Source organism: Pleurodeles waltl, chromosome 11, assembly GCF_031143425.1.
Source record: "Pleurodeles waltl isolate 20211129_DDA chromosome 11, aPleWal1.hap1.20221129, whole genome shotgun sequence".
Lineage (NCBI taxonomy): Eukaryota > Metazoa > Chordata > Amphibia > Caudata > Salamandridae > Pleurodeles > Pleurodeles waltl.
Window position 1 is genome coordinate 874,305,391 of NC_090450.1, and position 13,359 is coordinate 874,318,749.

The window sequence follows — 13,359 nt, forward strand, 5'->3', positions numbered from 1 at the left end:
GCTTTACCGGCCGCACCTACCGAAATCAAGGCATGAGAGGCTCCTTCAATTCTTCCTACAACGGCCAAGAATTCAAACATCAATTCTATCCCCAGAGGTCCAGAGGATTCCGCAATTGCGGACAACGTTACTCCAGGTCCAATAATTCCCAAGGTAAGCCTGTGTTCTGGCCTTTCCGTGGGAGGACGCCTAAAATATTTCATCCCAAAATTGCACTTAATTACCTCAGATCCCTGGGTTCTAGATACGGTCCAGGGTTATTTTATCAAACTATATTCCCCTTCTTTTCAATCCTTTTTCCCTCATCCTCCAAAATGTTCTCATCTAATGTCTTCCCTCATTACCACAGAGGTTCAATCTCTCCTAGTCAAAAACACTATCCAACCTTCCATTCCCGATCCGTCGGGATTCATGAGCTCCCTGTTTCTTGTACATAAGAAAAACAAAAAACTCAGACTGGTAATCAATCTCAAATCATTCAACCAATTTGTAATATATCGCCATTTCAAGATGGAAACTATTGTCCATCTCAGAGACATTTTACTTCAAAACGACTGGCTAGTAAGATCAGATCTTCAGGATGCCTATTTGACTATTCCTAGTCATCCTTCTCACAGGAAATTTTTACAATTTCAATGGCGCTCAAAAACTTATCACTTTTCCTCCCTTCCCTTCGGCCTTTCGTCAGCCTCCTGGTGTTTCACAAAATTTTGAAACCGGTAGTAGCTCACCTCAGATCTCTAGGTATCAGACTCATAATTTATCTGGATGGCATTCTTATCATGCATCAGAATGTGCCATCTCTAGTGTCTAGTGGTAGTTTTGACTCATCTAATGTAGCTCAAAGGGCTAATATGTCTGCTGCAAAGAATGTGCACAATACAGATCACAGAACAGTATTTTATGTGCAGTGCTTTTTTGCAGAGATTCTTTTGTTACTGTGCAGTTAATGAGTTACAATCATAACCTACCACAGTGAGCTATGATCTGCCATCAAACAGCTGCAAGCAAACTGCATGGTACAGGTTAGAAAGTTATTTTTCCCCAGTTTTTGATTATCTTATTTTGCTAGAAACTGTTTGTTTGGTCAGATATAAATAGTTATTAGTATAGTCAATCTGAATCCTGAATTTAGACCAGGCACTCTTGAAAAATGCCTACCAGTATAGATGGCACATGAATCCTATACCTTGTAGACCCCTTTGTCTCAAGAAAACATTTCTATATACTAATTTACACACATTTGAAATGTTGTCTCTGTAAGTGTGTGCTCCAACACCCTACACTCGTTAGAGAAGAGCTTTAAAACAAATTAAATACATGTGAGAGAGGGGCTATGAAGAGATCAGGCAATGTTAGAGGGTGATGGTGAGGGAATCATTGAAGAGCCCCAATAAACATTGCTGTATCCTGGGTCATCCTTTTCTAGACTTTAAAAACGAATACAAATGAATATATAATGAAAAATGTGTTGTTGAATGCTCTCCTTTGTCATTTTTTTCACATTTTCATGGGAAGGGGAGAACCCCCCTAAATCCCATTGCAGTTGTCAGACTCACTTGCTATGCACCTATACGGGTTGGTCTGCCAGGGCTGCTTTGGGTTCCCAGTCTGGCCCTGAATCCATGATTTTGTAGAATCATCTTGAGTTAGACATCTTTCTCACAAAAGAGGTCAGTGTCTGCAAAATATTAAAGGTTCAGTGATGCTGTACCTATATCCCTGACAAGACTGAGAACTTAAGAAATACATTAAGAACATTACTTATCTAAAAGAAGATTTGAAGGAATTAGAAGCTACATGTGTTCGGGAAGCAGTTGGAAATGGGTTTTCTATGATTGGCAAATGGTTTGAAAACCTAGGAAGAGGAGTAGTGGGTTGTATCTTGAGACCTCTTATTTTTATCGCCATCTGTGAGATGTGTCTGTTCATTATCTGTAAAGGATACAGGAGTATAAAAGCTAGAAAGGAAGGACAATATTGGAAGGGATTGAAAAGAACTAGCAGGGATATGGGAATGGAGGAGAATCAGTGTAGATTTATGGGTGACATGAAACACCTGGAAAATACTAGACAAAGGTATTTGAGAACTTCAAGGCTCTGAATTGATCTCACCTGATAAAGATTCACGTGTGTGTTCTTGTGATGGCTAACATTGCCATCAGAGAGGGGACTGGAGTATCGCAATTTAGACTCCAACCTTTACACATTACCCTTGTGTAATTCAATATTTATTTTTGACATATTTACTGTGTGTCTTAAATAATATTAATGTGTGAACATTTAAGCACATTAATGAAACATAACTATCGAGAAAAAGAAGTTTTATAAATGTGTGCACTAATGTTCATTTAAATTGTTTTCATGTGTCATTATTCAAGTTCATATTTACACTTTTATTTGTATTTGCAAAAATAACATGCATTTCTTTTGTTCATGTTCTGCATTTATTTTGAAAGTTACATGTGTGCATGTATAATCATACATTCAAAATGCACAAATGTTTAGTTAAAGTTAGACTGACTAAAGGTCTTAATTTTTAAATGTGTTTTGCTTGGTTATGCTTTCTTTTGCAGGTGCATTCTCATGATTTCATTAGTTAGAGAAAGGAATATTGTTGTATGTAATAGTTTATTGATAGTAAGGCCTGAGAAGAGAAATCTTGGCAGGAAAGGTGAAGACGTAATGAGTAGGTGAAGCCTCCTATTCATCCAGTATCAGGAATGGTGGATGCTCAAGGTTGCAGTATTTGTACAAGTTCAGTGAGATGGGAAATTCAGCTGATGTTGCAAATGCACCTCAAGAAGTGAAGTGATTTTTTCCTGGTAGGATGGGAAGAGATATGATTGCTGTTGATGTTTTATTGGTTTTAACTAGTGTTCACTTCATCAGAAGTTAGAGCAAATTCCCTTAGACTTTGAGGGGTACAGACCTCTCTGCTTCCTTTATTCTTGTCATTGTGAAGCTTCATGCTAAACACTGATTCCAATTCAGGAAGACTTCTTTGGGAGGCTTCACTATGCTGACACCTCCTCACATTTCAGATTTTCCTTGAGATCCCATTCTATAAACCATCCTTATTCTAAACTTGGAACTTTGGTTAGATGTTTTTAGAACCTATTCATGTTTAAGAGAGAGAATCGAAGTTTCTTTAAGAAACACCTATTTCTAAATCTCAGTTTCTGTATTGCTGTGTCTGTGATTATTTTGTATCTTATCCTACTGACTCTGAGTCTATTGTGATATTTCGCCTTGCCAGCTGTAATCTTGTATCTTTTTAATATTCTCCTGACATGCATATATACTGGAGTGAATATTAATTGGCAATAAAATTACCTAACTGCAACCATTGATTCCCACTCCTTATTGTGTGACCAAATGGGCTTCATGAAAATTGAATTGTTTTATTCTTGCTAACTCCTTTGGCATCTCAGTCAACTTAAAAAGATCCATCAGATGAGCAATTGTAAATCATGCACCTGTGTGATTTCAGGTCTCTTAAGAGATAACCTGTGAATTGATTCCTCCTTTCTTCTGGAGATAATACATTGACATGGCATTGTCCATTCTTATGGATTCTGATGACTTAAGGATCCTGTGAAGTTGTTAAGGTGGTCAGTTGTGAATCACTTTGAGATTGTGTACCTTATGTGAAGACAAATCTTATTAGCTCAAAAGGCACGATGCGGAGAACTCCTGCAGGTGCACCAAGGGAGGAGTCCATGGTCATCACAAAAGAGAAAGGAGTGGAAAGATAAAGCCCCCAAATTGTTATTTTTCACTCACTAGGGAAGACTTCACTCTGTTACCTTTACAAGATCCTCGTGACTAAGGCCCTCATTATGACTTTGGTGGTCTTTTTGAAAGACCGCCAAAGACGCGGGCGCCAGAAGACCGCCAGTGCTGGCAGTCTTCCACCCACCATATTACGAGTACTGCAGGATTTCTGCCACATTTTGGGCGGAAATCCTGCAGTAGTCAGGCTGGCGGGCGGAGGCGCATGGGCAGTTCCACCACCGGCCCACCCCGCCAAATGGACTCTACCAGCCATATTACGACCTGTAAAACGGCCTGGCAGGGTGCTGCGCGCTGTGGAAGTACCCGTTCACTGCCGACGACCTCCTCGCCGGACAAGGTAAGTCCAGCATCCGAGAGGGAAGGGGGGTGGGAGGTTAGGACGGTGGAGGGTGTTTTGTGTGTGTGTGGGTATTGTGTGTGTGTGTGAATGTAAGTGTGTATGCTTGAGGATATGGGTGTGTGTATGCATGATTGAATGCATGTATGAATGTTGAAGTGCATGCATGTTTGAATGTTGAAGTGAATGTGTGTATGGATGCATGTGAGTGAATGCGTGTATGTCAGTGTTGGTAAATAAGTGGATGCGGGGTGCGTGTGAGTGTCTGTGTGCATGTGCATGTATGAAGGAAGGGGGTGGGGTATGGGGTGTGGGGGGCGCTGTACCTGAAAAGGGGTGGGGAGGGGGGGCACTGTACCAGAAGGTGGGGTGGGGGTTCTGGTTGGAGGGGGGTTGGGAGGGTATTGTGCTTGCTGGTGGGGGAGTCATCTGCTGGTGACAGGGAAGAAATTCCCTATCACTGGTAGCCTTTCCGCCAGGGTTTTCATGGCAGTGCTACTGCTGCGGAAACCCTGGTGGAAAGCCGGCACATAATACCGCCGGCGGGCTTTATTGGACCACTGGGCCAGAGATGCTCATCTCCGGCCCGGCAGGTCCAACCGCCCTGGCGGTTTGAGCGGGGATGTGGCACGCCAGCTCGTCAGTGGTGAAACCGCCACCGTGGCCCTGGCAGTCAGAAGACCACCAAGATCATAATGAGGGCCTAAGTCCAGCTTATTTTGAAGATGTCTTTTGAAGATGTCTCATGAGGAAGCAGCAATTTGGTATCACAGGAATGAAAGAGGATATCATTCTGAGCATTGATTTATACTTGCTGACTGTTACAGCATAAAGTTGTCAAAATTGCTGTAGGCAAGTGGCCCATTCTTCCGAAGCATTTGCTTTTTGCACCTATGTATCTAGATTAGCTCCTAGTAAGTAAATTCTGTTTGTAGGTGTCATGAAGGACATTGCCATAGTGATGAAAATACCTAAGTAATTGGAAAGGTTGAGTGCAAGTGGGGATCCCTACATCTTTGTTTTATTGCTGGCTTTGCTGAGATCGTCATCCTGATGTGGGTATGCATAGTGGCCCATCTCCTGAGCTGAGCCACCACTGATTACAGACACCTCGTAAAAATGCCGGATTCACATTGTAGACTGAAGAGAAGTGCATGCGCTTTGTAGAGATAACTTTTTGGAAGAGAAGATACTTTCTGAGTCTTGGATGCAACAGCATGTGGAAATATGCATCTTGAAAGGATACTGTTTGCTGCAGTAGTAGATTAGATGGATACGCTGGTCGGCACTCCAGAGTATTTGGAATCCTCAGGTTTTTGGGACGAGAAAGGATCTAAATCTACGCGCACGAGGATAATCCAATAATCTTACTGCATCGTTCTCTGCGATCAAATTTTTAGGGGCGTCGTCCGCATGGTGGCCACATAACAATTCACCATCTAACGAAATGTCTAGAATGCAGCTTTTCACTTTTGGGCGAAAAGTCGTATAGTTGTAATATATGTTTTCACATAGCTAGGACATCTTTGTTATATTTTAAACATTTTGCTATGCAACTAATGTTATTGCTGTTTTGTAATTTAGTACATTTCCTAGTTAAATTAAACATGTTGTAAAACCCTTAAATACATGTATATATTTTATCTTATTGTCCTTACCCTACATGTACATAATACATGTACATAATACGTTATAAATCCTGAACTATGCAGGTCTACGGTTTGCAAAAACGTAATGCTGTTCATATTCCATTCTTCTTCTTATTATAATTAATAATATTTTTGCAGTTTTCTCTTACATACGTCTAGCAGAATAAAATGCTTTGCTCTATTTTTCACTCATTCAGCACCATTTAAAAGTATTTTTGTATAGCGCTCATTGTCTGATTACGCCATTTTGAAGCAGCGCGATAATTATCAGGCTATTAAATACTACTCAATTTATTGTGGTAAAAGCGTGAGTTAGTTTTACCAGGTTTCAGACTTGACACCCTCCATGTCAGTATTGAGTGTTTACCTCACTAAACCACGTTATTGTCAATTTATGCCGCATCGAGTTGGGTGTAGGTTGGGCGATCAGATACATCTGAGAAGTGCGTTCCTTTAAGTTTTTCTCCATGTACACGTTGTGTGCATTACGCACAGGTAAATTTTACTTATGCACGAGTGATACACATCTATTTAAGATATTCGAATAAATCACGCGTAATCTGGAAAAAGCTGTGAATCGATTCCCGGTAGGTAATGCTTTTATTGAGGGTAGCGTGCAAGATTGCTCTTTCCAGAAACTAACCAAGTTCCCTTTCTCAAAGGGCATGTGTTTGCACTGACTGAATGGCAGGACACCTATTGTTTGTTTGCTTTTGTTGTCTCTGCTCGCTCTGCTTTAGTGTGGTGCTCTCCACAAGCCGTGATTGATAAGGTACTTTCTTATTCAGGGATCCCAGGACTCCTCTGGGCCTAATGTATGTCTTTGAATCTACAATGCTTGCTGACAGCTACCGCAGCGAAGCTGTGCTGGCAGGAGTTTCTTCAGAAGAAATGGAACAATCAGCAAGTAAGACCTTTAATACATTCTTCAATTTACTTGTTTTGAATTCAACCATGGGCGTGCATGAGATGCCATATTAAGCCTTTACGAATTTTAGAGCTTTTGAGTCAGGAAGTAAAGACAAAAATATAAAAGTAATGTGTCCGATTTAAAAATAGATGGTGACAGGGGTTAACACAAAATGAGAAGGACCCCTGAGTCTTTAATACCTCAGAGATAGTCTATAACCTTAGGCGAAATGAGGCCCCTTGAAGAGTTGAAGGACCCCTTATTGACTGGGGTCTGCAGGAGCCTTTGTTACACCCATCATATATATATAGATGCATGCTTTTGTTCACTTAAAAAACAAAGGTTACAGGGAGGTTATAGTTAGGCTCACGTTTTAAACATACAAAACAAGGATGAGTGTCTGAGTGGGTCTGTGAGTGTGTGCATCAGTGTCTAAGTGGGTCTCTGAGTGGGTGTGTCAGAGTCTGACTAGGTCTGTGAGTGGATCCGTTAGGGTCTGAGTGGGTCTTTGAGTGCGTGCATTGGTGTCTGAGTGGGTCTGAGAGCGGCTGAAAGAGGGTCTGAGTGGGTCTGTGAATGGGAGCGTCAATGCCTGAGTAGATCTGTGAGTGGGTCTGTCAGTGCTTGAGTGGGTCTGTCAGTGGGTGCATCAGTGCCTGAGTGGGTATGTGAGTGGGTGCATGAGTGTCTGAGTGGACGTGTTAGTGGGCACATGAGTCTCTGAGTGCATCTATGAGTGAATTAATTAGTGTATGAAAAAGTCTGCAAATATATATATATTTTTTTTTCACCCATATTCGCGAATGCATCACTATGTTACACAAGGGGCTGCACCAAGCATTGTGAGATATTCATGAATATCGCAAGTCATGACATTTTTTTTTCATAAGGTCATAATTTCACCCTGAAATACTTCTACTCTGACACTGTATATCACTTTTCCTTTTATTTTTCAACCCCAGGGACCATGTCCCGTTACCTAAAATGGAGGCCACAACTTTCTGGTCAGGTTACACCCAGCAAGTCACAGCATTCCTGTTGGCGTGAAAATTCACTGTGAGCGTCGCAAAAATGTTGCAACGAATCCGTGGCACTAGATATACAAATTTAATCCCCATTTTATTTCTCGAAAACTACTAAACGGATTTACACCATATATTAAAAAGTGTAATCTGCGAACTGAAGCCTACCTTTCTGTGCGTTTTGACTTGCCAGTATCTTTGGCGCCGTTTGACGAATCTTCACTAAATTTTCTAAAAAAATGTGGCCTGGTGATTTTTGTTGCACATGGAAAGTTTTGGGGTGATCTGTCAAGCTGGGCCTGACAAAAAGGGGGGGGTCAAAAAAGTTGCATTTACCAAGTTAATTCCCATAGGACTTTAGACACAACTACAGCCCCAACCACTGGACAGAATTACACCAAATGTGGCAGAAGGCTAGCTTTCCGTACGCAGATTGTGCTTTACCTTATTTGGTGTAAATCCATTCAGTAGTTTTGGAGATATTAAAGGGAAAATAATTTTAGACATCTCTGGTGCATTTGCATTTATTTTGTGAAAATTCATGGATTTTCAATAATGCACATGCAAAAAGAAGCGCTGTAATTGGCAGACCGCACCATGACTAGAAAGTTGAGGCTGCCATTTTATTTCACGGGACACGGTCTCCAGGGGTTAAAGTCCTAATTGACAGTACCCTTACCCCATTGGTGTATTTTAGGGGCGAATTATGGATTTAAAATAATTTTGCATCACCATGTGCGATATTCGCGAAAATTCATGAATGTTTGTGAATTTCGCAAGTTATTCGCAAAATGTTTGTGATTATGGAAACATTTGAAATAAAAAACACATTCATACACTAATTCATTCATTCATACATGCACTCAAGGACTCATGCTCCCACTCACACACCCGCGCAGACACTCATGCACCCACTCAGAACTACTCATACACTCACATACTCACTTTCAGACCCACTCAGACACTCACACACCCACTCACAGATCCACTGACAGAGACAGGCCTTGTAGCCAACCTGCTCTGCGCATGGCCAAAGGAAATGAGTAACGCTGGATTGGGTGGTTATAAGGGCTTGGCTGCAAGGCCTGGCTGCAGCTGGGGTTGGAATAACATATAGTAATTACAATTACTTTATTTAAAAAAAATACATAGCAATTCACTTATAAAAACAAAGGTTACAGGGATGTTGTAAGTAGGTTCTGGGTTTACTCGTACAAAACCATAGAAATTCAGCAGTTAATGTCAGAGTTCTTTCAAGTGACTATAACTCGCACACAAAGGTAACTATAACTTGCTCCTTCACCATGCACAGCTAATTAATCCACATATTATAACATTGAAATGATCTTGTATGGCATCTTTGATATTATCATTGCTACATTTGCAATTAAAGTATTGATAAGAAAACTGTGCATGGCAAGAGCACGAGTTATAGTTACCTTATAGTGTGAGTTATAGTTACTTGAAGGAACTCTAACTTTAACTGCTAAATTTCAATGGTTTTGTATGAGCAAATTCAGAATCCATATAGATATATATATATATATATATATATATATATATATATATATATATATATATATAGTGTCAATGCAAACCTAATTAAAACCTCTCTGGTAATAATATATACAAAACTTGTGTGCCTAGTGCTAAATACCTGACAATTCATTAGCAACATATCAAAAAGTAATGCAAACCATGCTTTATTAATGCACCCCTTCTCTGCTAAAGGCAGATGGCAAAATGGCAAAGCAGTAAAATGTATAAGGACAATAGTGACGACTTGTGAAGCACACTCCACTACCAGAATTGTTTCTAGACTCTCTAAAAACAGGTGTAATTATCATCAATGTTATATAAGAACTATCTTAACAGACTGTAGCAGTATGCATTCGCAATTGAAACAAGCCTGATAGACCATAGCACTATGCACTATGCATAACACATATCAAGGCTCTGTAAATAACTGGAAAGAAAATGGAGAAAGGATTATGATCTCAATGACAATGCTAATTATAAAGCTGCCCTCATGTGTTCCAAGCAAGATCAGCAGCCATCTCTGATCTAATTGATAAGTCTGGGAAAGAGGGAAACATAACCAAGGCAGTTTTCCAGAGAGTAAAGTCTTACCTCTCTCCAGCTAGTACCAAACAAAATGTAGATGCAACTAAAAGTCTATGAGATAATCTCTCCACCTTTTTTTTCAAAGATTAATATTTACTCTAGCTTTGATTTGGACAGTAAGCGCCTGGCTATGATTTCTATCAGTAAATGTTACCCAGTGATAATTATGCCTACCATCCTGATCCGTATCAAGAAATGTAATTTCTTGCAGAGAAACACAGACTATCAGAATTTGAGCACATCTATTGGGAAGATATTTAAAGGGCTCTACCTTCAGTGAAACCAGGGTCTCATTTAGATTCTTGCTCTCCAAGTATTTTAAGGTTAGCATCAGGAGTGCTTTGGAATCAAATCAATGTGCTATATAATCAATCATTAGATTGAGGCATCTTCCCTAAATTATGGAAGAAGGCTATGATTATTCCTTTGCTAAAAAATCAAATTAATTTCCCTCCAGTATTAATACCCATAGACCAATTCCCCCCTTCCAGCTCTGAGAAAACTTTAAGAATAGTCAACAGCCAGATTCAACACTTTATTGAAAATAATGATTCATTACATCCCTCACAATCTGTTTTTCATAAAGATGTTATCACTGAAGCAGCACTTCTCGAGATGGAAGAATTTGTTAAATCTAATCAAGATTTAGCTAAACAAGCAGTAGTCATTTTGGTGAACCTCTCAGCCTCGTTCAATACTGTCTCTCATGAGATTCTGCTGCATGGACTGAGCTCTGCCAGCATTACCAACATGACCAACAAGTGATTCCAAGTCTTCCTATCAGACAGGGAGCAAGCTGTATGTCTTCATCATTTTCTTCGGGCTTTAGGAAGATGTGTTGTGGGGTACCACAAGGTTCTGCTCTAAGCCCCACTATTTTCAATATCTATCTAGCTCCTCTGGGCAAGTTAGTGGAGAACTGGGGTTTAAACCTTGTATCCTATGCTGATGATACACACTCTTGCTTTCTACAAATGGACAGCACTGTGGTGGAAAACACATATAGCTGTCTCACCTCCATAGTGAAGTGGGTAAAACAAAGTTATCTGAGGCTGAACTTGGATAAATCTGAAATTTTGTTCTTCTGAGTCTTGGGCTTACCTGCAAGTACATATCTGTGGCCAGATGAATCGGGTCCTCCTCCAGTTTCCGAAGAAGATGTTAGGAACCTAGGTGTTATATATGTGACAACAATCTGTTTTTTAAGCCCCAGGTGAGAAATATCACAGCCACATGCTTTTTCCTCTAAAATGTCTTAAAGAAGACTCTGGTATTTCTGTCTGACCATTATAACAAGATGGTAATTCATGCTATGATCACAGCAAAGTTGGACTATGGAAATTCACTGTATTTGGGACTACCAGAAGGACCTCTTAATAAACTACAACTAGTTCAAAATGCTGCTGCCTGCCTTGTTTTGAAATGCCCCAAAAGACAATACTCTATGCAAAAATTGAAGACTGTACTCTGGCTCCCCATTAAACAGAGGATAATGGTCAAAGCCCTGACCATCGCATATAGGGCTTTGCATCTTTTGGCTCGCTCTATCTTCAAGGGAGTTTTGAACAGTGTGTGCCTTAGCAGAGCTATACAGTCTTCGAAACAGGGCTGAGGCTGGGGGGGGAACACTCCTTTGTCTATTTGATAGCAAAAAACTAGAACCTGCTTTTTAAAGTGCTCAGAGATTCTGATACAGAAAAAACCTTTAAGGTTTTGTTAAAACATTTGTTTAGACAACTGCGGGTTACCATTCCATTTTACATGCTTTTATTGCATGCCCGCTTTAGGTGAAGCAGCTGTATGCTTTATAAATGACATTCATTCATTCAAGGTCATATTAGATGAACACAGTAGAATCCACAACACAACTAAAAACCTGTCTGGAAGACCACAGCACCATACTCAAGACCAGTTGATTTTAGCCTGACATAACACAACACCATCCAAGACACATACCTGGAAGACCACAATACATTATTTAAGTCATATTGAAACCAGCATGAAAGCCTATATCACCATATAAAACCACCCCTTCAGATCCCAGTATCACACACACTGAATTAACCAACCAAACGGAAACTGACAGATCATAGCACTACGCACACCGCATAACAAAGACATCCTGGAAGACTATAGCATGATGACCAAATCTATCAAAAGCACCTTGGCAGACCATAGTATCACATCCACAGATATAAATTAAACTGTGGTTAATTAATGTTGATGGGTGCTGCTGTCCCTTTTTTAGGGGGCCAGAACAGTTTCAGTCACTCCCACTGGTAGCATTCTGAAGGCAAGTTGAAAAAGTACCTTCTGGGCTGGTGCCTTACCTATCCTTGTCCTGTCCAGTTCCCCTGTCAAAACCGAGGTGTTCATATGGAAGATGTGCATTTTTGTGCAGTGTCACATCAATCACGTCATTGTGACTGCTTCACTGCTGCAACCTTCACAGTGAGCACGGGAACCATGTCTGGGCATACCCTTCCCACTTAGGGCAACTTTAGCAACACAAAAGGATGATGGACGGAGTGCTGAAACTTTTCAACTACTCACCACCAGTCACAGATCTGGGTGTAATCCATTGTTCATTTGCTGACCATGCCACCCCAGTTTGGACCCAGCCACATGCAAATCAGTGTTGACCCTCTACAGTCCACCCGAAATGCCAGGCCAGGTCCTCCCTGGACCGGAAACAAACATCCTGGGGTGGGTTTCAGTGTATCACGCTTCATCAGCCAGGTTTGCTTGAATCCATTGGCACAGTGAGCACGGGACCCACGTCTGGGCGTAACCTCCCCCCTTAGGGCAACTTTAGAAACATAAAAGGATGATGGAAGGAGTGCTGAAACTTTTCAACCACTCACCCCTAGTCACAGATCAGGGTTCAATCCATAGTTTTTTTGCTCACCATGCTACCCCAGTTTTGACCCAGAAATATGCAAATCAGTCTTGACCCTGTTCTCCATGAGAATAGTCGAACCCGAACTACCAGGCCAGGTCCTCCATGGACCGTAAACAAGCATCCTGGGACCGGTTTCAGGGTATCACCATTCATCAGCTAGGCTAGCTTGAATCCAGTGGCACAGTGAGCACGGGAACCATGTCTAGGCATACCCTTCCCACTTAGGGCAACTTTAGCAACAGAAAAGGATGATCGACGGAGTGCTGAAACTTTTCAACCACTCACCACCAGTCACAGATCTGGGTTTAATCCATCGTTCATTTGCTGTCCATGCCACCCCAGTTTGGACCCAGCCCTATGCAATTCAGTCTTGACCCTGAGCAGTTCAGCCCGAACTGCCAGGCTAGGACCTCCCTGGATCGTAAACAAGCATCCTGGGACCGGGTGTAGGATATCACCCTCGTCAGCCAGAGGTCGAGATCCATGCAGCGGGAAATGTCCTGAACAATGCGTACATTTCCCCACGAATGCATAACCACACTTGCTGGAACAACGAATGCCTTTATCTCTGCCTTAACCACGCATTTGCTGAACTAGGCATCAGGCACAGAAAGAGG